The following is a 26,848-nucleotide window of genomic DNA, read 5'->3' on the forward strand; positions in this document are numbered from 1 at the left end:
CAGTCACAGGATTTTGGACTATTTTGGACTGTCTTTGCAATGACTTTCTCTAGAGCTTCTTGTATTTCCGTTTGAAAGTTAACACCTACCATCTTATCCTGTATGCTTTAAAAAAAGTTACAGCTTGTTGTAGGCTAGTTATTAATTTACTCATCCAGCTATCTCATATAAGTGTATTATAGCTATAGAAGTGCCTTTTGCCCTCCACCTTTCCCATCATAACTGCACCCCCAAATTAGCAAGAAAACTGAAACAAATCTGTTTAGACTGCCTCCTATACACATCTTCTCAAGAAGACAAAATGCTTTTAAAGTTAAAGCCAAGTTCTGTTAGGCTATGAACAAGAGAGATGTTTTAAGAAGATGGAGATTTTGAGGTGACTAGGCCAGAAAGAAAAGAAATACATAGTTTAAATTCATGGCCCTCTGCTCTGCTTGTTCTGTCCTTGCAGGAGGGCTCTTGTTTCCAGCTTGATGGCAGCCAACTCACCAGTGCTCAGCTGTGGTGAGAAGCAGTGCAATATTTCATTCAAGCCCTAGGAAGCTTTTCTTTCCCTTATACCTGAGGCCTGGCTGTCTGATCTCTGCACTTCCCAGCTGTTTTTCAGTCTCTCCAACCTGAAAGGACCCTGTCTCCTTGACTCTTTTCAGCTGCCCCTGCAGACTTTTGAAGCTTTTTGCCCTGCCTCAGCAGATTCAACTTGAACAGGAGGGCAGGAACAGCCCAGGAAGTGCTGCATATTTGCATCTCTCTACTCCAAGAGGCATAGCACACCACTTAAACAACAACAAAAAAACCCAAAACACACATGCCACATGAGTATGGAGTCCATAATAACGCTATAACCATGTTTACAAAAAAACAAAACAAACCAACACCCAGCATTTTTGATATTGCTCATAATTTACAGGTGTGAAAGTCTGACTATTGCCTTCAATACAGATGACTATGGTGCTCCTGAATGTGAGCTGCATCACTTTCCCCACTGTTACCTCCTTGGTGCTAAAAATGCAAATGTTAAGACATAAAACTCACCTTCTCTTTTCAAAAAAGAAAAAAATTAGAAGTACTTAAAAAATTGCAAACAAGTATTCTTTTGCTTTCAGAACTTACCCAGAGCATAAGTACTTGAAGTGTAGGCTTTTTTCCCTCTGTATTTTTATATATTTAAATATCAGTTTACTTCAGAATTATGAGATACTGGAACATGTCATGATTTTGTAGTGTCAAGAGCTCAGAGGTGTGGGGCACATTTAAATATGAAGAACTTATCAAGAAAGAGTGCCAAAGTTTACTGAATGGTAACTATCACACAGAAATGTAAGTCAAAAGGTTATTTGCATGTTGTCCTTTGTTTCAACAGGAATATATATTAAAAAAAGCTTTATAAGAGTACTAATCTAGAGTATTGTCAATAACTCCATTCCAGTCAAGCATCCTTTTGATGATCAAAGGACTAGGAGAACCTGCCCTATGAGTAAAGACTGAAGGAGTTAATTCCTTTCTCCCTGGAAAAGAGAAGTCTCAGGCAGGACCTCATCACAGTATTCCAGTACTTAAAGGGCAGCTACAAAAAGGACAGAGGCTCTCTCTTCACAGGGAACCACATGGAGAAGACAAGGGGCAACAGGTACAAGCTGCACCAGGAGAGGTTTCATCTCAATATAGGAAAGAATTTTATTTATTTGTTTTTACAGTGAGAACAGTCAATCGCTGGAACATCCTTCCCTGGGACATGGCAGAGTCCCATCATTGGATGTTTTCAAGATGTGACTGGACAGGGTGCTAGATAATCTCACCTAGGCTCCCTTTCCCACAAAAGGCTAGTCCGGATGATCTTTTGCGGTCCCTTACATTCTGGGTTATTCTATGACCCCAGTTAGTGAAACTATTCCAACTGTTGCTGCAAGTGTCAAGGCCCATTAATAACCAAGTTTTGGCTCTCCAACTAGTAAAAGCATAGCTTAGTTTAACATGTTGTTTAATGGACGTTATTTATAACACACCCACACATGGGTATATGTACACATATATACCCACACATATGTTACATAGCTACAGTTAGTACAAGTTTTGCTCAATAGCATATACAGCAAAAGGTTGTTAACATTTAGCCTTATTCACTACTTTGCCGTGATTAAAAAGGCATAATCCACATAACACTCACTAAAAAGATGAGGAATTTCAAAAGCTGTTGTAAACAGTCTGCAGAGTGCAGTTTCTTTGTTTAGAATAGAACAAAGGATAGTTCACAATTCCTATATGGAAATATTTTGTGTATTGTTAGAGACTTATGATTACATTTTCCCAGCTGTGATCTTCCTTACTTCAGATAGGTTTCAGGTATATGTTATGTGCTGTTTCTCTGGTATTTAACCTATGTTTTGTTGTCACAATTACACAATCATTGCAGAAATGTCTTGCAAGAATGGTATTTAAAGGGCAAGATAGAACTGCAGAAGAGATGCACCATAGGGCTGGCAATATAAAACCAGTAAAAATGGAGGCTGAAGGGAGCAGCAGTGAACACTGTGCTGGCAAGTAGGGTTCCACCATTAGAGTACATTAGCTTTCTTTTAAAACTAGCTCTCTTGCCTGTCTTTTCCCCCACCCACCCCTCCCACTAGCACTTTCAGCTGGTCTGGTTATGCAGTTTCTTCTTCAGCACATAAATTGCCCAAAGCAAGCAAATTATTGCAGTTCATACATATAAAGGGGGAAAGCAGAATATTTTTTGGATTAGCCAGGTTTTCATTGCAGAGATTTTCCCCTTAAGCAGTTTTCAAAACCTCCTTAGAATGCTGGACTATTTCACGGTATCACTTACCTCAAGCACACCATTCAATTCTGTAGCCTGTTCTGAAGAATGCTTTTGTTGCACTTTTTTTTAATCCAAAAATCTACTTCTGTAGAAACTACTTCCAGAAGCAGTGTTCTGCAACAAACCCTGGAGAAAACTAAACTCTATAAGATACTTAGCAAAGGACCATAAAAGCTGTGTTCTCAGTAAGAGGGGAGGGCAAAGAAAAAAGGAAAAAAAACAACACACCACTTTTGAGTTCTATGCATGAATAGGAGATATTTTGAAATAGATCACAAAGACAGTTATCTACTGGACCAGTATCCAGACATATAGGGTTTTAAGCAAAACCACCTTAGACAGAGTTTTCTGACACGTTCTATGCCATAAACATCTTCCTACAGATCCACCTTCTAGATAATTAATTACAGCTCTGAACAAGAGGGTGAAGAACTGAGTGGAAAGGGAAAAACAAATAAAAAAGGTTGAACAGAGCACTGTTGAAACATTCCTTTGTCAAAATACTTGATATTTGACTTCATAACATTTATACAAAGTAACAGTTTAACAGATAAATACACCAACCAACTAAAGAGGAGCTCTTCCATAGTTGGTGAAGATGCTTCCCCCCATCCCCCCACACACATATGGGATTTTGCCCAACAAGTACATGGCCTGAACTGGTACTATTAAGCCTCAAACATTTTATTTTTCACCTAAACAGGAGACTACTATACAGATAAAGCATCCACATGAGTCTCCAGACCACCACCAAACCCCTTCAGCCTACTACCCATGCAAAACCCTCCAAACTACTGAAGACAAATTACTTATCTCACAGTGTAAGTCTTGGACTTAATGGTACAGAGTACTTAAAAACTTTCCTTCCACTTTAAATCCTTGCCTATTTCATCTGTCACTGATAATCCTGGAGATGATATCACTTTATTCTCTCTTTTAAATCCTTCCTTAAAACCTACCTCTCCTGTTATACCTACAAATCTCTGCCAGATGGGACTGTTTTGACTAATGGCCATTTGTGACTAGCTTTAGCAAATACATCTTTCTAAGCCTTCTCTCATTACCTTCTTTTCCCACTCTCAATCTGCTTGTCTATTTATTTATTGTCTACATAATCTTAAAATCAGATATTATAAAAGTTTCTTTTAGAAATGGAGCTGCCCTAATGATTTCATATCTTACAATAACTAACATCTGGAGGCCTGAAGGAGTGCCTTGGAAGGAGGAAAGAACAAGGAGGCAGAATTACTGTTTAAATCATTACAGAAGAAAAAAAATAGTTCCAATTTGACACTTTTAATAGAATTTACACTTAAAAATAATCAAGAACTCAAAAATAAATGAACATAGAACAGCATTATTCTGGAAATTTTGTGTAAGAGTTTTTCATCTTTATACCCTCTTTCCTTTTTCTGAAGGATAGGCAGATAAAACATGAGAGGAGCAGTGCTTAATATGAAAAACTGAAACTGACAAGGGTTTCTCTCATAACTTTAAATAAGTCATGCAGAATAGCTTCTGCATCATAAAACATTGACACACACAATTCTAAAAACAAATCAAAAAATCCACAGGTTTTTTTTGCCTACCTTATCCGGAGTTCAGAAAAAAGCATGAGAAGCTTACAGCAGCTACATGCTACCAACTACCTCTTTCTCAAAGAAAAAAATTCTTTGAAACTTTTGTAAGTCAGTCTTGAAGTCTTCTGTAACACTATTTTATTAAAAAACCCCCCACAAAACAAAACAACTTAATAAAAAGTTTATTATCCTCTGATGTGCTCATCCAAGTAGTTAACAGCCCTTATCTATACAGTTCCTCAGGAAGATATTTGGCCCCCCAGCTACTAAAGACACATAAATTTCTTACCTTTAAAATTACTTGTTTCTTTTAGCCACACATCAGGAATGCAGTGCACTAGTGGCTATTCAAACTCTTCTTATATCCTGCTGGGAGAGCAATAGGTGCTAGGGCTAAATTTTTAGGTGGATCCAGTTGAGTTCATTTGAAAATGCTGCCTGTGATGTAGATAGTTTTACCCTTGCAGGCTGCAGGTTCTAGCCTCAAAGAATTATTACTTTGTACCAGTGTTAGTGGAGGATGTTGAAAGTAAGAAGCCCTGTTTTATGAGTGCAAGAGCAGTAGGACAGATTTACTGTGTGTGTTCACAAACAGCCTCTATCACAGGTGTGGAAAGACTGGTCTCTATGGATTACATGTGGTAAATCCACCCTTCCCTGTACATGTCCAGGGCACTTATTCTGGAGCGGTGGATAGATGTGCCTGGTGCTGGATTTACAGCGCCAGGAGTAGCCTCAGGGTTGGAGACAGACGTGTCAGAAGGGCGTGCTGCATCCCTCCAAGAAGCACAGTGAGGCTAAGCGGCAGTGAGTAACTCCTTGTTCTGCCTGCACTACTGATCCCAGCCTCAGCCCTGGTACATGACTAGCTCTTCTTCTGAACTCTTCTTAATATGTAAAATATGCTAATATTATTTATTTTCCTAATGTTTGCAAGACACTAGCTAAGTGCTAAATATTTGATAGTGACAACAGCAACTAAAGCAGGCATTTGCAGAAAATGAAACACAGCACACAGATCAATTTTGTGAGCTTTTGTTATATATTTTCATGGTTTAAAGTGTTCAGTGCTGTTGTTTTTCCCCCTAAGCTACAGTTCTTCACAACTTGAGTCATGAAGTGAGAGTAAGAAGAGAGGAAGTAATTTCTGAACTCTCTGGGTACTGCTAATAATTTGAAATTGACTTAAAAGCTCTGAAAACAAATTTTCAGGAAAAATGTATCCAGACTAACAGAAAAAAACCCACCAAACTCTAGTTCTTATGCATTTGTTAGTTTCAGGTTGTTTTTGTAAGGGCTTTTTCTTTTTTTTTTTTCTTAGGTGTAGGGGTTTTTATGTCGATCTTTTCCTTTGGAGAATAAGGCTAGGGAAAGGGGATTTTATGCTTTATAATAATTCCACATTATCAATACAGTGAGACGTGTAAGAAGGTTTAGAATTCCATGGAGGCAGAAAACAGAAGGAAGAGAAATAATATGAAAGCGAATAAAGATTAGAGCATGTATTGTAGGGAATTGGCTGGTTCCTTTCTGTGTATTCTGTTAACATCCAGCTGGCAAAAAGCCTTCTAGAATATGAATGGGAAATTCTGCTAGAGGAAGGACTTTGCAACCTGTGTGAAAGAAGCCAGCGGCTGTATTAAGTAGAATAGGCTGAAGGCAGCAGACTTGAGAACCGTTTGTAAAAAGAAGATTTTAATCCTCTATATAGGGACATATTAAAAAAGTTCAACAACAATTTTCAGTTGAAAATGCAGTTCCAGCAATATTAAAATGTTTTACTTTGTTCCTGCTTGACTTGCATATACTCAGGTGTATGCTATTAGTTTGCATTACATTTCCACGTTATGGTTATGTTTTTGAGTCTAAATACTTCTGACTATTTCAGTCCACACAGTAGTGAGATTGTGACTATTCATCATAATTTAGTACTAAAGCAAATTTAGAAATGTTGGAATTATCTCCAGTTACCATTTGTGTAACTAAAAAGGCCAGAGGACTACAGATAAAGGGAAAGATTAACGTTGGAGTCCACCCTGTGTTTCCTGTCCCAGCCATCTTCCCAGTTTCTCTCTCTCCCTCCCTCCCTCTCACTTCACTAAAGTCCCCTAATTTGTCTCTGTCTGCGATTTGCCCTGGGGACAAGATGTGATACTCCTGCTCATGGGACCTGTATGGTGCTCCAGCAGTGGCGCAGAAGGGGCGAGTGTTGAAACACAGGTCAAATGCTGAAGTGGGAGTCTTCACAGCCTGGGAATTGTTATGCCAAATTTAAGAAACCTGTGGGAGGTATAGCTGCTGCAGAAGGGATGGACAGGTGAAACAGCGTGTTCCTCTTTTCTTTGAAATTGCTAAACTCTTTTGTGTGAAATTTTCTGACACACTTGTGTAAGCATGATATCCAGCAAGAGAAAAAATATGTGTCTGAGTAAAAGTTTGCCAAAATTACAAGCAACTGAAAACATGATCTTTTAAAGGAAAGTACCAAATATCAATAGATGTACAGCGATGATATTAGATAACTAGGGACTCTACATCTGTTTGCAGCGACCAAGATGGTTTTTCCTTTTTGGTTTAAAGGGACCATGTTTCAAATGCTGAGTAGAATTTTTTTAAAGCTATAAGAGAGCTTGCAAAAAGAATGGAGAGTTTGTAAGAGCAATTGGCTATTTTGTTTCAGAAGAGGGGGAGACCATTGGGTTGAAGTTGTTCTAGACAATAAACTTGCTTTGGATGCTGATTAATGGATTTCTAGAGACTGTGTTAATAAGAAATTCACTTGAGCACTTAGTCACAAGTGAGAGTTATATGGGTTAGATATAAAAATGTCTCTGCCTTTCCTTTCAGCCCCAATGAGTGGAAAACTTTCATGCTTATGACTTAATTTCAAGGAGTCTTTGAAAAGATCTGCTTCCTTATTGAATTTCTATTACTTGTACAAATTCAACATCTAATATGTTCTGAGGACTCAAGAGACCTGATCTTGTCTAGTCTTTTTTCTGTCTTAACAGGATTTATGACAGTATGGACTGTTTTGGCAGCAGACAATGTTTTCCCAGTTATGGGGTATGACCTGCAGGCTGTGGATGTAACAATAATCTGGTGAAGTAAAAGTTAGACTCACAGTGATATGTTTCATATCAAAAGAGAAAAGCATCATGTGATTGTTTCACAGAGGGAAATCATTAGACAAAATGTTAATCATAACCTCTAATGTTTATTATAATAGTGACAGCACATGATATGACAAGTGCTGACATGCTATTTTTTACATATGGCAAATTTGAGAGAATGAGTTAGGTTGAAACAATCTGCTTTAAAAGGCTGACAACTATATAATCTTCAGCCCAGGGACTGGGTTGCCTGTTATACAGGGTTTGGTTTGTTGCAGCACAACTTTGTGACCTTGGTGCGGTTTTACTGAAAAAATGTTTTTGAAAGATAGGTATGCCAGAGCCACACAACATAAGGAAAGTTAAAACCTAGACAGACAATTGAGAAAACAGTTAGTAGCTCAATGGTTTGAAAGGAAAAACACTAACATGAAAACTTATTTAAAACCCACTTATAAAACACCAAGGAAAATAAATGTAGGGAACTAGGGAACTAGTATGTAGCAGCATCAAGAGCCAACTCTTTCCAAGGGACGGTGGAGGCTGACCCTTGCCCACTTGACTAAAATCACCCTGGGCAGTAGAAGCTCATCAGATGTCTCACTTATGGTGATGAGCCCATTAATGGTTAGCTTGTTACCTAGACAGCAGATAGCTTGGGCTATTAATTGAAAAATAATGTTTTGTGGTCTAAATTTTACAACTTTCTTGCAAGGTGTTTTTGTACATGGTAAAAGTTTCCTCCAATACTAAAAGTGACCCAAAAGAAGGAGAGTTAGAGCTGAGCCATTTAATTATGAGAATACACTGGTCAACACTGTTGGCTAAATGCTAAAAAAAAACCTCTTAGAAGTACAGGTGTAATAAGTGTATACTGCTTAATTGTTCAATTGCTTTATTATGAGTCATTAGTTTGAAGGAAAAAAAAAGGCATCATGTCTATAAAATGTAATGTAAGGAATTACTTGATGGTATTAACCCAGTATTAGATTTTATCATCCTATTGAATGTATGTAAACATATGGTTTCCTTTCAGGATGTGAAAATTTAAGTTTATCAATAGGAGGGAAAAAGAGCCTTTGACTGTGAATACAGTTAGGCGGTTGGACAGCCTGCCAAGGCATGTTTTTACAGTTGTCAACAGTGGATTGTTCAGTGCTAGATGAGACACCACGCACCATGGATGTGTTTAAGCCGCCAGATCAATACCTCTGCTGTGCTGAGCTTGACTAGATGACTCACTAGAATGGCTTTCCAACTGAAATTGTTCTTGATTAAACAATTAAATGCATGAAAAACTTCCCTCAGAAACAGGAGGGGAAAAAAAAAAATTCAAACACTGGTCCATACCTTTAGTCCTCTAGTAGTAAAGCAGGTATATGTGTGTGATGAAAGAATGAAGTGGCAAATAAGGAATCCTGCAGGAAATTAATTTAAGTTCAGTTTTCTCAAAGGATTCTGGTTTGGTTTTTTTTTTAATTTCTTTTGTTTTGCCATTCTCCATTTAGTAAACATTATTTGGACAAATAATTAGCTGAAGTTTGGCTTAAACAAAAAAATGTTTATCAAAATGTTGTATGACAAAAAAAAAGCTATAAGACAAAGGATATTGGAACAGGGAGAGAGTGAGAAATAGTGTAATGTGCAAGAAATGTCCCTAGAGAAGTTCAAGATAAATTTCATTAATAAAAAGCATATATTTTACAGCCATATAAAAGAAGTTATCTCCATCCAGCTCTTCTAGACAAATGTTCAAATCATTGAAAGCAAAACAGAAGTGGGTTTTTTCCTCTTTTTTTTTCCTTTTTCTTTCTTTTTTTCTGGGAAGCCTAATTATTGGCAGAGTCAAAAGTCAAATAAAGGGTTTTTATGAAAATTGAAGACTTCCCAGGAAAATATCTCTGTATTAAGAGCAAAGCTTATATAATTCATCTTCCCCCTGGAAACTGTGAACTTCAGTCCCAAGGGCAGTCTATTGACTTGTTACATGGGTATTAATAAGTTCTTCTTCTTAATGGCTTAATTAAACATATCAGAAAAACTATATAAAGTCGTCTTTTTTAAAAAAGGTCATTATTTTATTGTATTGTGAATTCAGTGGATGCTACAAGCCCTAGTCTCACTCTCACGAGTGAGGAAGGGTGGGAAAGAATATAGTGGCACCTTTAAGCCTTGTGTTGTTTACTTTTACCAGAAGATGCAGAAAGTAGTAAACTATTATTTAAATATTGAAATTTCTCATAGGACCCTTTCTTCTATCATTGACAGTAACTGCAATTTCCAGAACACCCTTCTCTTTCTTACAGTTCTCCCAGAGAAATCCTAAGCACTATTTATCAGCTAGGTGAAGTTTTCATAACAGAAATAGAAAGATTTAAAAAAACTTTCAAAAGCAGAAACAGTAATATATGCTAATATGTGCTAATTCAGATCTTTATACATACAGAGACAACCTCAGCTGAAGAAATTTAGCAATTTTCCAGTTAAATTTTGAATATTGTTCACTGTTGATGTCTAATCAAGAATTCTCTTGATATTTCTTGTCTTTCAAAGATTTGGTTCCCATATGCATGTCTTACCATCAAACTTACTTATTAAAAAAAATCAAATTTTAAGCCAGAACCTGAACACAATTTAATACCTTTAAAAGTACTAAAGAAAAAAAAATATTTTTCCATAAGTGTTATTATTGATTGATTTAGTTTATTTTTAATGCTTAGCATTAGCCACATAGGCTTTCACAAACCAGTTTTAACTGTGTACAAACAACCTGGTTCTCCCTTTCCTCTCCAGAACTTCTGTACTACTATTCAAATGATATCAGAACAAAAAGTTTGCTTTAAAAATTCTTAGTTATATTAGAAATCAGGAATATTGATAAAAATTATTCCTTTAAAGTGTCAGCTAGTTTCTTGTTTCCCAGCTAGTTTCATGTCTCTTAACTTCAGTAAAGAAAAGAGGTAAATTTTTTCAATGTTGTTTGCAACTGGTTTAAAGTTTATTTCAGATTTCTACCCCATTTACTCAGGTCTTTGCAAGCACTTTGGGAAAACAAATGAGAAATGTTTTCATTAATCTTAGTTTCTGATTACCTTTGCAAAAGCTAAATTCTGGACTATTAAGTCCACAGATGTCTATTTTTTTATATGCATGATGTATAGGAAGATTAATATAGTTGAAAGCAAGTCAATATGACTAACAGAGTGATTTGCTTGAGAGCTAAAAATCAGTTTTAAGAACAATGAATGCTTTCTCTGATATTAGCTAGATCATTTGGCTGTTATCTCCTTTCACTTTCTCACCAATAAAATCAAAAAGATGCTTAGACAAGCTATGCTAAAAAAGCATGACTGTTTCTAAAATGCTGTTATCACAGCCCCATTTAAACCCTCTGTGCTCTGTGCACTGCCTGTTATGTGGGGGCTGCAATATGGGGCTGGTTGGGGAGGGAGGACGTTGCACCACCCTGACGGCCCCATGGCCCCTGCTGCCCTGGTACCTCAGGTGTCCCTTGCCTGTGCTGTGCCCTGTCACTGTGTAAGACTATTTAATTTCTTTTGTTCTTATCCTTGCAGGCAGTTGAATGCCTTGATTAGCACTTACCTGGATTGTCGCTAATTTCTGCATATGGCCAAAATGTAATACATTATGAGAAATGTGAAAACCACGAATTTTTTTAGTTGCTTTGCCACTCAGACTGTCTTCTACCTTGAGGGGACTTGATTACAAGTACATTAAATTAATGCAAAATACAATATTATTGCAGAGAATTTCTTTCTAAGTGGAGTGTTACCTCAGGAGAATTTTAGATTAAAACCTGAGAATAAACTTGGAAATATTTTAATATCTGTAAATGGGACAGGTCTGTGTTAGAAAGGGTAAAAGCATGATGATTTATGCACCTGGACAAGACTTGAGATGTACATTTATGCAACGTTTCTGTTCATGGACCTACAACTTTGTTACTCTCAAATTTCTGAAAGCAGCTCCAATCCCAGCGATATCCACACAAGACAAAATTTGGCTTCAGATTAATTTCTTTCTTTCCACTGCAGAATTTTGGCAGGATCACCAAAATAAGCTAGGATTAGCATTAGACTTTGGGTTTCCAATGCCATAATATAGATTAAACATCTGCCTCCTCGACACGATGGTCCAGATGCTACGTCCAGCTCAGGAAGTCTCTCACCCATTAATTGCTCAAAGGCCAGAAGTATTAGTCTCTGTGCCCAGTATATTATTATACACTTTCCCTAAATATCTGCTGCCAGCCCCTGATTCAGATGTGCTTTTGTCATATTTCAGTTGTAGATCTCATATTCTAGAAAGTATATTGTACTCCTAAATTAATCAGAAATTCTAAAAACTCCCATCTTTTCAACAAAGCTGCCACTAATGACCTTACAGAAGACTACAAGCTGTTGTGAAAACTTACAGTCCTCTGTAATGCCTAAAATAAAAGCTAGCTGTACATATTTCAGGTACATGGAAGTGTACATACAGGCATGGATATGTAAAGCTTTGTAAGCGTCTGATATTGCCCAAGACATGAAAGTCAGGTATGTATCATGAAAAGTGAGTTAATGATACTCTGTTTCATAAGGACATTTTTAACTGATTTTTACTACCACATTGCTATTTGTAGATCTGCAGAGCAGTAGCATGGCAAAAGGCTGAAGTATATGAAAGTTGTTTCAGTGGTGACTGATTTTATTTCACTGGCAAATTTAATTTCTTTTTCTCTGGGTGGTGGATTTGAGATGTAACATAAGTTCAGTCATCTCCATCAAATCCAGCTATGTTGAGAGTGAGACTTATTAGGTATTTCATGTAATATATGCTGTCTTAGGTCTGGTATGTCATTTATCTTCACTTGTGAGGAGACCTTAGAACTCACTTGTGGTAATGTCATTGATGATTTATTAGTCTCCTCACTTGTGAAGATAAATGTCATATCAGACCTCAGTCATCATGCTTTCCCTCTACATATAAATCCAGATTTAGAAAAGAGAGTGAGAAAGAGAATAAGAGAACATTCCCAGATGGTTTGTGGTTAAGACATGTCAAGCTTTCTGTGGCACAAATTGGACATTTACTGTAATAAATCTTGTTGTTCGAACATTTTTTCTTTGACATATCCCTTCAGGCAGATGCCACTGAAACATTCAGGTGCTTCCCTTCATGCTGCACAGAACTTTTTTTTCTAGGAACACCAGTAGTGATTGGTAAAAGCATTTTTAAAAGCTTTACCAGAGGAAATGGCTGGCAGAGAGAGAGAGGTACATTTTTCAGATTCACAGAAGGGCAAAGTCCCCATTTAGAAATGAAACCTGAATGCCACTTATGTGTATCTTCTGTCCAATTTTATGGGCTTTCATATATCACTCAAAACTTGAAGAAAAAACTGTGCACAAAGTAGAATAAAACAAGAATGAAGATTGAACACCATTCTGGTTCATTTCTAAACTTCCATGGATACTGTGTTACAAAGGATCACAGATCAGGTGAACCTGATTTTCTCTTTTGAATCCTAGAGGCTGGGATCATTCCTTTAATGTGCAGGATACAATACCCAGAATGAAGTTAAGCAGCTGGGTGACAGGTTGAATTAGGATTGTTACAGATGTGTCACTTGCCATGATGCAGATGTGTAGGAAGATGAAAGGGATACAAATAGAATCATTGTAATTTAAATCTTCATGAATTACTCTTAACAGCTGAAGATGTTTAGGTTGTCAGAGCATCTGCTTTGAGGAGTGACTTTCTGATAAACAAATCAACCTTCTTGAGTCTGCAGTCTTTCTTCATGCTGGTAAAAGGCGTTTAGAGTTGGTCCACTTTGCTTGGTCTGATGAGAATACATCATGAAATCTGTATCCACAAGGAACTTGATTTCTGTACAGAAACAATCAAATTGCCTTCCAGAAAAATGCTTATTATGTTGAAAGCTATCATGTAGCATCATGACAGGTAAGCTCAGAGAGGGCACTCACACCTGCAACCTAGATGTTGACTGTAAGCAGGATTGTTCTTAAGGCTTTAGTTTTCCTGCATTCATTCCTCCTGCAGGTCCAACAGATCCCAAGTTTGATGAACTTCTGGCCATGTTTCTCTGCTCTTAGGTATTTTTCAGAGGGAAAGAACAGAAGAAAAGAATCCTTTTTGGCATCTCTTTCTTATGAAATGGACAAGGAACATCTTAAATGTGTATGTTTGTGCACTTACATATAGATGTATGCACACCATGTCATGTAGCATAATGAAACAGCCATCCTGTGTATTGCAGTAATATCTTTCTGGGACCAGTAGACATCATCCCAATAAGAAAAGTACCTTTATTAGTTGACTTTCAGTTAACATTAAAAATTTCTAAAAAAACCCCCCCCAACATACAAATGTAAATGCCTTATACCATATGTCATCTCAGTGGTATTATGATTTACAGGGGTTTTTGACCATAATGTACGGGTCCTTCACAAACTTTTCACATGAGAGAAACAGGCATGAGTTATATTTCTCCACTGAATGCTATTGGCCCAAAAGGGAGAGAAACATGAGGTGAGGATGGATTTTATTTGGAGTAAATGAGATATGCCTAGAATTATTGTGCTGAGCTTTGTAAAACCCACAGTCCTTCTTTCTCATTGTCCCTTTAGAGTTTATAGCTACCTTCAGACATAGTTAGATGTTTACCCCAGGAAAGCCTGATATGAGAGACGGATTAGCTAGGATAGATACAGCTAGGAGTATCTATGTCTAGAGACTGTCTTAATTTCTTTGCAAACACACAGATGGGTAGAATATGTTACAGGGTACCCTGGTGAGAAAGGCTTGGTAGAAACTACTAAAACTTGTATAACTGTTAGGGGAACTGTTAGACTAGGACTTGCTTCTGAAGCTGTACAGAAATTTTTCACTGTGGGCAAGCCAGCTGGCCCATCACACTTAACCACATCCTGAGAATGAAGGTGGAATGGAAATGTGCTAAATCAATGGCTACTTTTTACAGAAAAGCAGACAAACAAATAAACCCAAGGATAATCACCTAACAGAATTTCAGATTATTTTAGCATAAAATCAGCTTTACTTACAAATACAAGATTTAATGTCAGATCCCCAGATTTGCCAAATAATATCAGAATGAGAAATTTGCTGCTAGAAGAGAGTCATAGGATTTGTCTTACTTTAGGTACAGTCAAGAGACTTCTGTTTTATAAACAACTGATGATCAATCAGCTCATCACAAGCTCAGGCAAGATACACTATTTTTACTATATGCATTATAGAGATTGTTTCAAGAGCAACTGTGAAGTGGAACTATGCCATTACTAAGAAATCGAAAGGTACTTTGTTTATGAAAGTTTAGAAGGACATCTGAACACCTAAGTTTTACAGATAATATCCCCACGGTTTAATTCTGTACAATGCTTTTAACAACTCAGAAATCTGGTCTGTGGTTCAGCAGAGTTAAGCTGAACAGCTGGAAGAAAAGCATAATGGGGGTTATTCATAATACTGCCTCAGCAGTCTGCTACTGTGTTACACCATTGTGCTCTTTATACAGATATGTTAGAAACGGTGCAAGAGAACAAAACAGAATGAAAGCATAGATTCAGATAGAAAATCTAATTTCTTTTTGTCCTCAGTCTTCTAGACCTTCCTAAGAGCAGCCTGAAAAAATTCAATCTCCAAATCAAATCTCTCCCTATAATGCTGTCATTGAACTAAATCACCACCTGATGAAGTACCCCAGCAACATAGCACCAATTATGTTATGATTAAAAGTCCTTGTTACAGCATAGGGTGAGTCAGATCCCAGTACTATGAGTATATAACTGATTTTTCAAGCTTAAGGGGATTTGGGCAATGCTTAAATCATTATATATATTTTTATATATAATGCCATTTTATTTCTAAAATAATTTTAATGTGATATTCTATTACACAAAACTAGTTTCAATGCAAAAGGAGAAGTTACATTCATCCTTTAGTCTTTGTAACAGAAAAAAAAAGTAATTGCTTGTTTCTTTGATATGATATGATTCATAACACCTACAACCTCTAATGGGCCACAATGTACATCAGTGTTCCTTCCACAGTACTAAAATATATCCAGAGTCTGCACAGTAGAAGTTAATCTGGACTGAATATTTTAGTGAACATACAGATAAGCAGGTGTGACGGTGTGCTCCCCCGCAGCCCCAACCCTATCTTTATTTCTCATAACACTGCTCAAGCGATAACCACCAGTGGCAGTTGTAAAGGATGCATGAGTCTGGTCCTGATGGCCGCTTCCATCTCAAAGTGGACTTGGGGGAGACAGATAACAACACAATAGCCAAGGGCTAATTTGAGAAATGCACTCACCTAACCACAGTGCTGGTCAATGTCTGACTCAAGCCAAATTTGGAAGAAACTAACATCTGTAGTTGGCATGCAATTATGACTATGAGTCAATCATCTTACTCCATAAATAGCGGACAGCCCACAGCCTGTTGAGCACTCCTGCATGGCAGTGGGCTGCACACCAGGATCTCCCCTTGAGTATGGACACCTCTCAAGGTTACCCCTCAAGGATGAGAGAATCTTTATCATGTCAGATACTCAGAAAGTGAATTGGGAATAAGCGTGCTGAAACTTTGTATTCTTAGCTAAGTGATATAAAGGACTGATTACGCATATATAAACCATTAGACATAAACCTTTGAGCAAGTCTGGGACCAAGTCTGGATCCAGCCGCACCTAGACTCCTCTCTGAGAAGGAGTTTAGAACGCAAGGGGGGTCCTCTCTGAACCTCATGACTCAACAGGAGGGTCTCCCTAACAGTTTTGTCTGACCCTGTCCTCTGTGCAGTAAATAATCCAAGTGTACCTTGCCATCGAATCTTGTTAAACTACTGTTGCATTTACCATTCAACTTTGTTAACTCACTGTCTTATATTGATAAAATGTATTGTTGCTTCTGTCTTGCAAGTGAAGTGCATCACTCTTTCTGCGACAATGGGTACTGTATGTGTTAATGCCAGGGGGATTGCCCAGCACTTTGTGTTAGTACCATGCCTTTGAATAACTATTAAGAAAAAAAGAAAACTTGTAGAAGAAAATAATCCTCTCTTCCAAGCTTTTCATACAGTGAGTTTGGCTGAGGAATCAAAGCATGAATGTCTGAAAATTTCCAGATGAGAGTAACTTTTTTCTTCTAGGATTAAATTATTAGTACTAAATACTTCACAGCTTGAAAGGCCAAGAAAAGAGAAATTATTTCCACTTTGTGGAAGCATTCTTTCAAACAGAATTTTCTCAGCCCACATCCAACCCCGCCTGTATAGATACAAGAGAAAGGGAGGGAAACATACTCTTGTCCCCTCTTGTTCAATTACCCAACTAATCAGAAATATTAATGAAGTACAAATACTGAGATGCCTCCAACTGTTGCATCGTTAAAACTGTAGTTTAATAAACAAGTTGTCTGCAATGCTAGCTAAAACTCTAACAGAATTCTTATATTACATTACTGGCTTGCATATAATGCTCTGTGTTCTGTTTGGGTTTTTTTTCAGAGAATGGTTAGATTTCATCTGGCACAGCAACGCAACCAGTAATAGTAGTATGTATCTTCTCATACCCAACAAGGCAGTACTTGGAATACCCACTCACCTGGAGTTTTTGTTTCTTGTCTCTGAATATGTCTATTTTATCTCAGAAAAGATTTTTCAGTTTGTATACCTATTCTAAGTGCTAATAATTTATTTTGTATGGAATGGTAAATTCAGTCTGGTTTCTGTATAATTGACTGGATGAAGTAAAACTCATAGCTACTTCAACTACACAATGTCAGGAATTAGTTGCACCACAAATACATATTGCACTATGGGTATATATATTTTACATATATATATAGGGGTATATATATATTCCCACAGCATTCTCCTGGAGAAACTGGCTGCTCATGGCTTGGATCGGTGCACTCTTTGCTGGGTAAAAAACTGTCTGGATGGCCAGGCCCAAAGAGTTGTGGTGAATGGATTTAAATCCAGTTGGCAGCCGGTCCCAAGTGGTGTTCCCCAGGGCTCAGTATTGGGGCCAGTTCTGATTAATATCTTTATGAATGATCTGGATGAGGGGATTGAGTGCACCCTCAGTAAGTTTGCAGATGACACCAAGTTGGGCAGGAGTGTTGATCTGCTTGAGGGTAGGAAGGCTCTGCAGAGGGATCTGGACAGGCTGGATTGATGGGCTGAGGCCAACTGTATGAGATTCAACAAGTCCAAGTGCCGGATCCTGCACTTGAGTCACAACAACCCCATGCAACGCTACAGGCTTGGGGACAAGTGACTGGAAAGCTGCCCTGCAGAAAAGGACCTGGGGGTGTTTATCGACAGCCACCTGAATATGAGCCAGCAGTGTGCCCAGGTGGCCAAGAAGGCCAACGGCATCCTGGCCTGTATCAGAAACAGTGTGGCCAGCAGGAGTAGGGAGGTGATCGTGCCCCTGTACTTGGCACTGGTGAGTCTGCACCTCAAATACTGTGTTTGCTTTTGGGCCCCTCACTACAAGAAGGACACTGAGTTGCTGGAGCGTGTCCAGAGAAGGGCAATGAAGCTGGTGAAGGGTCTGGAGCACAAGTCTTATGAGGAGAGGCTGACAGAACTGGGGCTGTTTAGCCTGGAGGAGAGAAGGCTGAGGGGAGACCTTATCACCCTCTACAATTACCTGAAAGGAGGTTGCAGAGAGGTGGGTGTTGGTCTGTTCTCCCAAGTGACGAGTGATAGGACTAGAGGAAATGAGCTCAAGTTTCACCAGGGGAGGTTTAGATTGGATATTAGGAAAAACTTCTTCACTGAAAGGGTGGTCGGTCGGTCAGGCATTGGAAGGAGTTGCCCAGGGAGGTGGTGGAGTCACCATCCCTGGAGTTGTTCAAGGATCATGTGGATGAGGTGATTAGGGACATGGTTTAACGATGGACTTAGTACGGTTAGGTTTACGGTTGGACTTGATGACCTTTTCCAACCTAAATGATTCTATGATTCTATGATTCTATATTGATAGAAATAAATGACTATTCGAGACTTTGGCACATATTTTTTTTTCTCCTTGCAGAGATTTATCTGGTAAACCGAAATCTCTAGATTAGATTTTGCTATATCTTGAGTTACCTATCTCTCAATAATTTGACATTTCCTATGTCTTGGAGATAATTGCCGCATTGTGAAATTAATCTATGCCTTTGCTGACTAGGTAACATGAAGGTATCACACAGGTTACTACAGCCAGTTGAAAAAGTAGCTATTTGATTAGAAAACAGGAATTGCAAAAAGGCTGACACAGATGAGATAGGTTCTTTGTTTTATTCTGGATGGTTTAAGGGAAGTTAGAAATCCTTCAAACATAACAAAGTCTCAGAAGTGGCAAAATAAGGTGTTCAAAAATTATTCCCAGGAAGAGCAAGACTGAAATTAAACTTGCTGTATGCAAGAAGGTTTGTAGTATCTAGTGTATCTACGAGATGAGCAGGGTCAGAACAGGGGCACAGAGAGAGGAGCAAGCCAATGGCTGAACAGAAAATAAATAAATAATAAAGAACAGGTTTTCAGCTGGAGTAATTCCCTGAATTGGCCCAAGACAGGGTTGCTGGCCTGGCTGAAAGAGAATTGTGGGGATGAATGGGTCAGTATGGGACTGCTCTTTTCAGCATGAGTAGGTACATATACCAACCTAAAATGATCATAGGATCACAGCCCTGAAGGGATACTCCCATGGTACTGAGTGTAGGTGAATCTTTCGGTATTGATTTCCTCTGAATAACTGTGGCTATGTTTACAGAGTTTGATGATTGACCCTCCTGTTCCCATATCCTAGGCTGGACCAAAAGGATGTTGCAAGACATTCTGTTTACTTCATTGATCTGTTAAAAATGCTACAGAATGTGTCCTCACCTTATTTTAGGGGTGGCCTTAAATAACCACTATCTCAATATAGTGAGTCATTGACCATATGCAGTTATTAACCTATACCATTCCTTTAAGAATGAGGTTGCTCTCCCTGCTGTTAATTTTGAATTCCAAGTAATTATTATCTCCCCATCTAAATTTTGACTGGTAGTTAACTCTTTGCTAGTATGTATCACAACTGAGTTTTGGTGGTGGTCAGTGTATCTGACAAAACTTGAGTAGCTCAAAAGGCATGGAAAAAGTGATCCTTCTCTATATTTCAGCTTTATTACTATCAAAAGATTGTATCCAATGAGAGGTGCTGATTACAAGGTATACTCTTCCAGCAAATTTTTTAGTAATTTGAACCAATCGTTCCCAATGATATTTTAAATCTTCCCCAGATATTTTAAATGCAATTCCATAGAGAGTAGATATTCTAAATGTAGTTGCCTCCTCTGAATAAAGTTTGGCATTCCATGGTCTGGTGGTCCTTTTGGCTGGGAAGTGCAACACTCTTCGAGATCCGGCAGCTTTCCCAGGATTATTCCTGAGAAGCATGAGGGATCACTAAGATACTGTTGCACATATGGATCTTTGATGCATCTGTTTTGATGGGAAGGTGCACACATTGTAGGTTTTTTTTCCTTTGGTTTATCTTTGTTATTTTTTAACATAGCAATTTGCCAGTGAGGGACGACAAACAGTAATATTTAGGGTTGGGTTTTTGTTTGTTTCTTTTTTGTAAATTAAATGTGTAAACCAGTGTCAAAATGATTTTCTCTTTGTTTTCTATGGTAATTTCAGAAAGTAATTGTTGTTTGTGTTTTGCAGTGACTTCAGATTAATAGCAAATATGCACCATCAATTTGCATTGAAACCATTGTTAGATAAATAATAATTACTTGGCAAAGTGTTTGCTGAAAATGCAAAGTCAATTAACCTGAGCATTGTTTTACATTCAGCTGTAATTTATAAAGGATCAGTCAGTGGGTTGTAATGGTATTTATGTCTTTTCAAGCAGCTATAGCATAGAGCTAACATTAAGTACTTAAAGAACACTTTTAACTCCTGTCATTAATTTCATTTCTTTCAAATGATAAATATCAGCAGTTTGATGACATCCAGTAAGTGAAAGTACTGCCACCAAAATGCTCTGCTTATTTTGATCTGCTTATTTTGATCTGCTTATAAATGTATAAAGATAAACATGTGCTGTTTTAATAACACTGAGCCAGATTCTATTGACCCTTAACGTAAATTTTTCAGTTAGCAGGACAATATTTGTCATGGCTTGAGAATGAGACAGTGCAAATTCGTACCAAGAGGAGTACCAAGACAGAAAAAAAATAAAAATGGTATTTTATTTCAGACTTATATTCAGGTAAGATCAAAGTGTTGTTAATTCATAGCATCTTTATAGCAAACATGCGGTGCCATTATCCCTCATAACTATGTGTATGTCACTAAGTTCTGCTTATTGAAGGATGTTTTTTTTGCTTTACTGTGTTTATATCTTCAGTTTGTGTGCTCTCCGTGGTGGGGAGAGAAAGGGGAAGCAATAGGAACACAAAGAAGGTAGGGAGGAAGCTTCTAGGTTATGAAATCAATCCCTTGCAGGCACTATGCTATTCAAATTCAACTGCTTTAAAAACTTACTGAGTTTTCTTATAAGCATTTAGGTTCTTTTTGTCTCCATTATTTTCAATGAAAGTCTGTTTCAAAATCTGATAGGCAGGAAGGCTCAGAGCCCATTTCTAAATAAAATCTAAATTTATTCATGTTCAGCTTATGTCTGTTTGTTCTTGTGCCAACGTTCTCCTTTAGCTCAAGTGGTTATTTTCTCTCCTTTGTGTTCATTTCCTTGTTGTGTCTAAAGACAGCAATCCTATTCCTCCTCACCCTTGAAACAAGCTCTTTTGTTCATCTTTCATGAGAAAAAAATCTTTTGTGGATAATCCTTTGCTGTACCTTTTCCTCTTCAAATTTGTTGATCCATTTATACACTGACCTTACTGATGACAGAGCATTTTTTTCATCATCCTTTAGGTAGCAGAATGGGCAGAAAGTTCTTATATGCTCTTCCTTACTTCCTACCTCTGCTGTCTTCAGGTAGAAGCTGGCCTTCAGTTTGCCTGCAAAAATTACTAAGCGCATTTGAAATCTAGAATTATTCCAGCTGAAAAGCTCACTAAATCATGTTAAAGGGCATACAAAAACACCCACTGATTTTTGCTGTTTTAGAAACATTATCTCATTAAGTTACTAAACAATTATGGGTATCAGAAGGCACAAGTAGACACATTTATCCTCCCCTTGATGCATATGCAGGACTGCAATAAGCCCATTAGGGTTGGTGAGATTTATGGGTGTTTATAATGGGAATAACAAGTCCCAGTGGGTGGCAAAGGGGGAGCAGGAGTCTGAACTCAAGATTGGAAGCCAACAGCTTGAGTTCTAATTAATTCTGTGTGAACATTTTGAAACAATAACGTGTTCAAAAAATGCTGTGCTTTTGCCTGGTTTGTACATTACCTTCCAGACAGTCCATAATACCAAAAATTTGTTTTCAGTTTACTTCTGTTGGGAGAACCCATTTTTTGTATGAAGAAAATGTTGCCAAAACCATTTCTGAAATACTTAGTGGTTTTCTGCTTTGCCAGATGTACAGAATTCTTTCTAGGCTGTTACTAGGGAACATAAACTTGGTAATTGAAAGGGTACCCTGAGTCGTTCATGTAAAGTGGATGAAAGGAAGAAAAGGAGCTGGAGATTTAAGGGCATAAGGGACATAAGGACATTTAAAAATCTTCGTCTTGCTGCCTTAAGACAAAAATGAGCTTTTGGCTAAGTACCCTAGGAGGACCCTAGATTTAATTATACTTGCATTCTTTCCACAGGCATTCTGAAAGATGTTGATTTGCTGGCTGTCCGGCAGACTTTGCATTCACTCATGTCAGATTTTCACCAAGTAATTGTATGTGTTTATGAAAGTGACATTACTTTTCTAAGTTCTCATCTGATCCTTTCTTGGATGATGTGATTGTCTGTAGAGACCCAAATGCATTCCCATATACAGAACTACTTGTTGTTTTATACGTTTACTGAGAGTGTAAGTTTTAACCCAACATTCACATCTTTTCCATTTTCTGTAATCATTATTTGTAGTTGTGGTGCACTGCTGTTTACAAAGAATTATACTAAACTCTTCTAATCTTCTTTTGCATTTTGGAAGGTTGTTGCAATTGGAAGATTGTTGATTTAAATGGTTTGTCCTGAATTTCAATCATATTTTCTGTGTATTAACTAAATTTATCTCTATTTTCCTCTGTTTTGTCCTATTATGGCAATTTCCTCTTATATTGAAGTCAACAAATGTACTGCCTGGTGCTTTTTCTCTGTTACATTGCCAGGGCAATGGCTGAATAGTTGCAGAATTGCTCCCCATGGCTTACTGTCCTCCTTACCTCCCTATGTATGTCACATTATTTCCTCTATAGCCTCTGCCAGCTGTACTTAACAAAAAACATGATCTTTCTGTGTTCCATCTTCAGTTATTGTAAGCAATGCACTTGTGTGCTTGTGACCTCTTGGCCCTGTTTGCAAGGGCTGTGGTAGACATCTTAGAACTCTCTTCGTCTATCTTACAGAGAATGAACAGGTGTGCTTTCTCCCCAGTACAGTTTGCTTCTCTGTTTCCAGCAGCTGATGTCAATGTTATGCCTGTAAAGAAAAATAGCTTGCTAATATTTTGCTTAATAACATCTTTTTGGCTTGTACAGTATCTAGCAACAGATAAAAATTAAAAATAATTTAGTTTTGGCTCACATTGTGATTACAAGCTGTTACATCAGCATTTCCATAATTCTTTACACTTATAGCATCCTTTATTACCATTAGCTGTCCCTTCCTGTCAGGGCAGGAAAGTGCAACTGTGACAATTATTTGTCATTTTACTTCACATCTGCCATTTTGACTGTCTGAAGCTGCTAAATACTATGAAAATCAAATTTCTTTCACCAGAATAAATTAACCAGTATATATGCAGCTACTCCTCGGGGACATGAAGTTGCAATATGAGATATCTCTTTATAGCAAGGTATGTGCAAGTTAGAACTATATCTCCAAAGTTGTTTTTCATTCTGTCAGGTTCCTGAGGTGTTTTTGTAGATAAGATTTAAACTGCTCATGTTTTTTAACACCTTGTTACAATTATAGATTTCATCCTATCAAAACCGTTGAGCATTATATTAATGCTATCTAGCATGGTCTACAGAATCATAAATATCAATGATGCCTGACATATATGTTTCTTCTACAAGAGTGCAGGGAAACCAGGGACCTCTGGGTGGATTATGTATTGGGCTAATATATTAAGTTCAAGTCAAGTCAAAGGGAAAATGCATTCCCTATTGCGTTCTAGTCAACAAGTGTATGCATTCATTAGTAAACATGAATGTAATTAAGGAATTTCTGGAACAATTACACTTTAACAAGGCACTTTAGGAAGCCTACATGAACACCCCTTTCAAATGACACACCGTTTGATCTCATAAAGTAAAAATTATTCTCAGAAATGTATCCTATTTAGCTTGTACCTTAGTGCACAGGCCTTGCTTATTTGGTGAGGAAATGATGGGGTTTGCATGGCAAATTAAAAAGTCCTGAAAACTGTATCAAATAGCTGCTGATTGCAACCTGATCTATGTGACTGCAATTCAAATGGTCTGTAAGGAAAAGTGTGTGTATCGTCTGGCTTGTTTGTAACCTGAAGCGCAGATATTGTATCTATAGTATTAAAGATCTAGCTTTTCATCATTTTGTCTTTTGCTATAGAGAGTAAAAATGTCTTGAGAGAGCAGGGAGTGTGTAACAAGTGGAGAAAGTGACTTGGCCTTTCAGTGGTACTGATAACAACTGTAGTGAAAGTGAGTTTGATTGTAACACTCTAGATTCGATTAATCTACATCACAAACCCTCACAGACATTGACACCATTTAGCTGGTAATCAGCCTCTGCTCAGGGGAAGGCTAGAGTTGGATCACTGGCAGTGCTGATTGATAGTCAGATACTTGGTAAAATCTCTCCAGGGCTTGTCTGTGCTTTAATTTAGCTCAGTGATAGTGATCCCTCAAAATTATTTTTCCAGTGTTTAAATGGAGACATGGCTACTGTAAGAGAGGTGTTCCAACACCACAGGCCACAGCATGGGTTCTGGTTCTGTACAGGCTTATCTTGTTACCCGATGTATTTAGTCAATCACCGGTAAACAAAAAGCTGTTTTTCCACTTATCGTCTTTGAAATTTTTGTATAATTGTTTCTAAAGTTAAATAGGAAACATCTAAGACTTGAACTTGGATAAAGTCAGATATGATACAGTTCTTCTTCACCAACACATTTATCAAAAAAGATTCATTTTCATTCTGAGTGATGTCTAATTAGTTGGGTGCTAACAATGTTTGGCCTCCAAAGATTAAGGTGGCATTTCAGAAACCTCTCTGCTCTGCAAAATCTATGCCATGTCAGACAGCTTTACATTCATAAAAGGATCATAAGTTAACATTCTAAAGAAAAGAAATTATGACTACTCTAAGTTACGGGAAGTCCCCAGGGTGCTTTATACACGGTGGAATTTTCACTGTATGAAACAGTTCATAAGGAAGTTTCTCCAAGTTAGAGATTCCCATTTGGGAATTATACTGCAGACGAAGTCACTACTCTGAAAAAATGGCATGCAGCTCTAAGAACATGGAACTGTCTTTGTCAGTCCTTAGCTCAGTAAAATACAGAAGGCATGCTGGAAATCAGTTCAAAAAGTCAAAGCATATAATTCTTCTTTCTTTGTTTTATTCTAAATCTGGCAATTAGTTATTTCATTTTGCATTTTAGCAGACTGAAACATATCCTATGCTCCATCCAAATCCTGTCTGGTAGTACAAATGAATTTAGGTTAATCTGGCGAATATTGATATCCCACTCCATGGGATATGATGGACATAACGAAAGTGTGTGAAATTAGTGAAAGTGTGCCTTTTACCCAATACAGTGTTGATGATTGACAAGCTTTGCAGATTTTCTCCTCACTAAACTGCAAGGGTCTTATTCAGAGAGGCAAACCATGAAAGCCAAGTCATGAGTCACTCAGAGTATCTCAAGAAAGTGCCAGGCAGAAATCTTGTGGCAGGCACAGAGCAGCAGGAGTTAACTTGAGGACTGAAGGTTTCATGGCAGATATGCCTGCCCGTCTCTCAGTTTACTACACTTCTGACCTCCTCAGTCTTGTAATGTGTTCTCCCCGGAGGTCCCACAAGAGGCAAAGAAGTGCCAAAAGGCTTTAAGCTTAATCATGAGACTGAGCTGGCACAGCTGTGTGATGGACAGTAGTCTCTGACTAGGAACAGAGAAGACAATCTGGTGCAGGAGCAACTTGAAGTGCCACAGCTGAATCTTCAGGAACTTGTCTGGTAGAGCGATACCAGCTAGGTCCCAAAGGCATTCAGGTGCCTAATGTCCCACTGACACTCACCTTTCCTTCTGCTAAGATAATTTTTTATCTCTGCTGCTGTGCTTTGCCCTCATTGAGAGGTTCAATTACTTTGTCTCTAACATTGACATTCTTTCAGCAGTGAATAGCAAAATATCTTCTGCTTAAGATGAAAAATAGGAAAGTGCAAACCTGTGAACATAAATGAGTTTGTAAATTCCTAGAAAAGGATCCTATTTTAACCTTCTTTTTCCACTTCATAATATGGCATAGAATCATATTATAATTGAAACTCTGATTGAAAGTCAATACTTCATAAAACTAAGAGACATAAGGTAATAATCAAAGTAATTAAGCAGGCAATTGTTGCTGAACTTTTAAACTTTCACAAGGAGAAAAGCTATGACATACAAAGCCTGAAAAAGGAGGGTGCAGTAGAATTACTGGAAATGTTAAGGATACCATTAAAAACTAGTCGACCTAAGGAAAGATGACAGACATAATTAAGCATACCTTTGGTTTTGTGTGCGTGCTGTTACGTGTACAGTAGGATTGGCTTGAAAAGAATTACTTCATGATAGTTTAAGGAACATGGTTCATCTCCCGTGGCAAAATTTTGCAGTAGCTTCTGACTGCCCTCTGTCCAACTCCAAGCTAATTGTATGTAGGTCTCTTTTTCCTACTTGCCTTTGATCTATAGATGCAGCAAGAGGAATCACTTTGTCTTTAATGTGCCAGAAACCTATCACTTTTGTACTGTATGCATTTCTTTAATGTAGCTATGTTCCAAAAGGGCCATTGGTGTAAAGTGCAAGAAGACATGAACATAAATCAGGGCAAGCAAATGAATGCAAATAATCTCCTATACAGAAATGTTCCATTGTAAATTAATATTAGCTTATCTTTACATTACACTGTA

This window comes from Gavia stellata, chromosome 1, assembly GCF_030936135.1.
Source record: "Gavia stellata isolate bGavSte3 chromosome 1, bGavSte3.hap2, whole genome shotgun sequence".
Taxonomy (NCBI): Eukaryota; Metazoa; Chordata; class Aves; order Gaviiformes; family Gaviidae; genus Gavia; species Gavia stellata.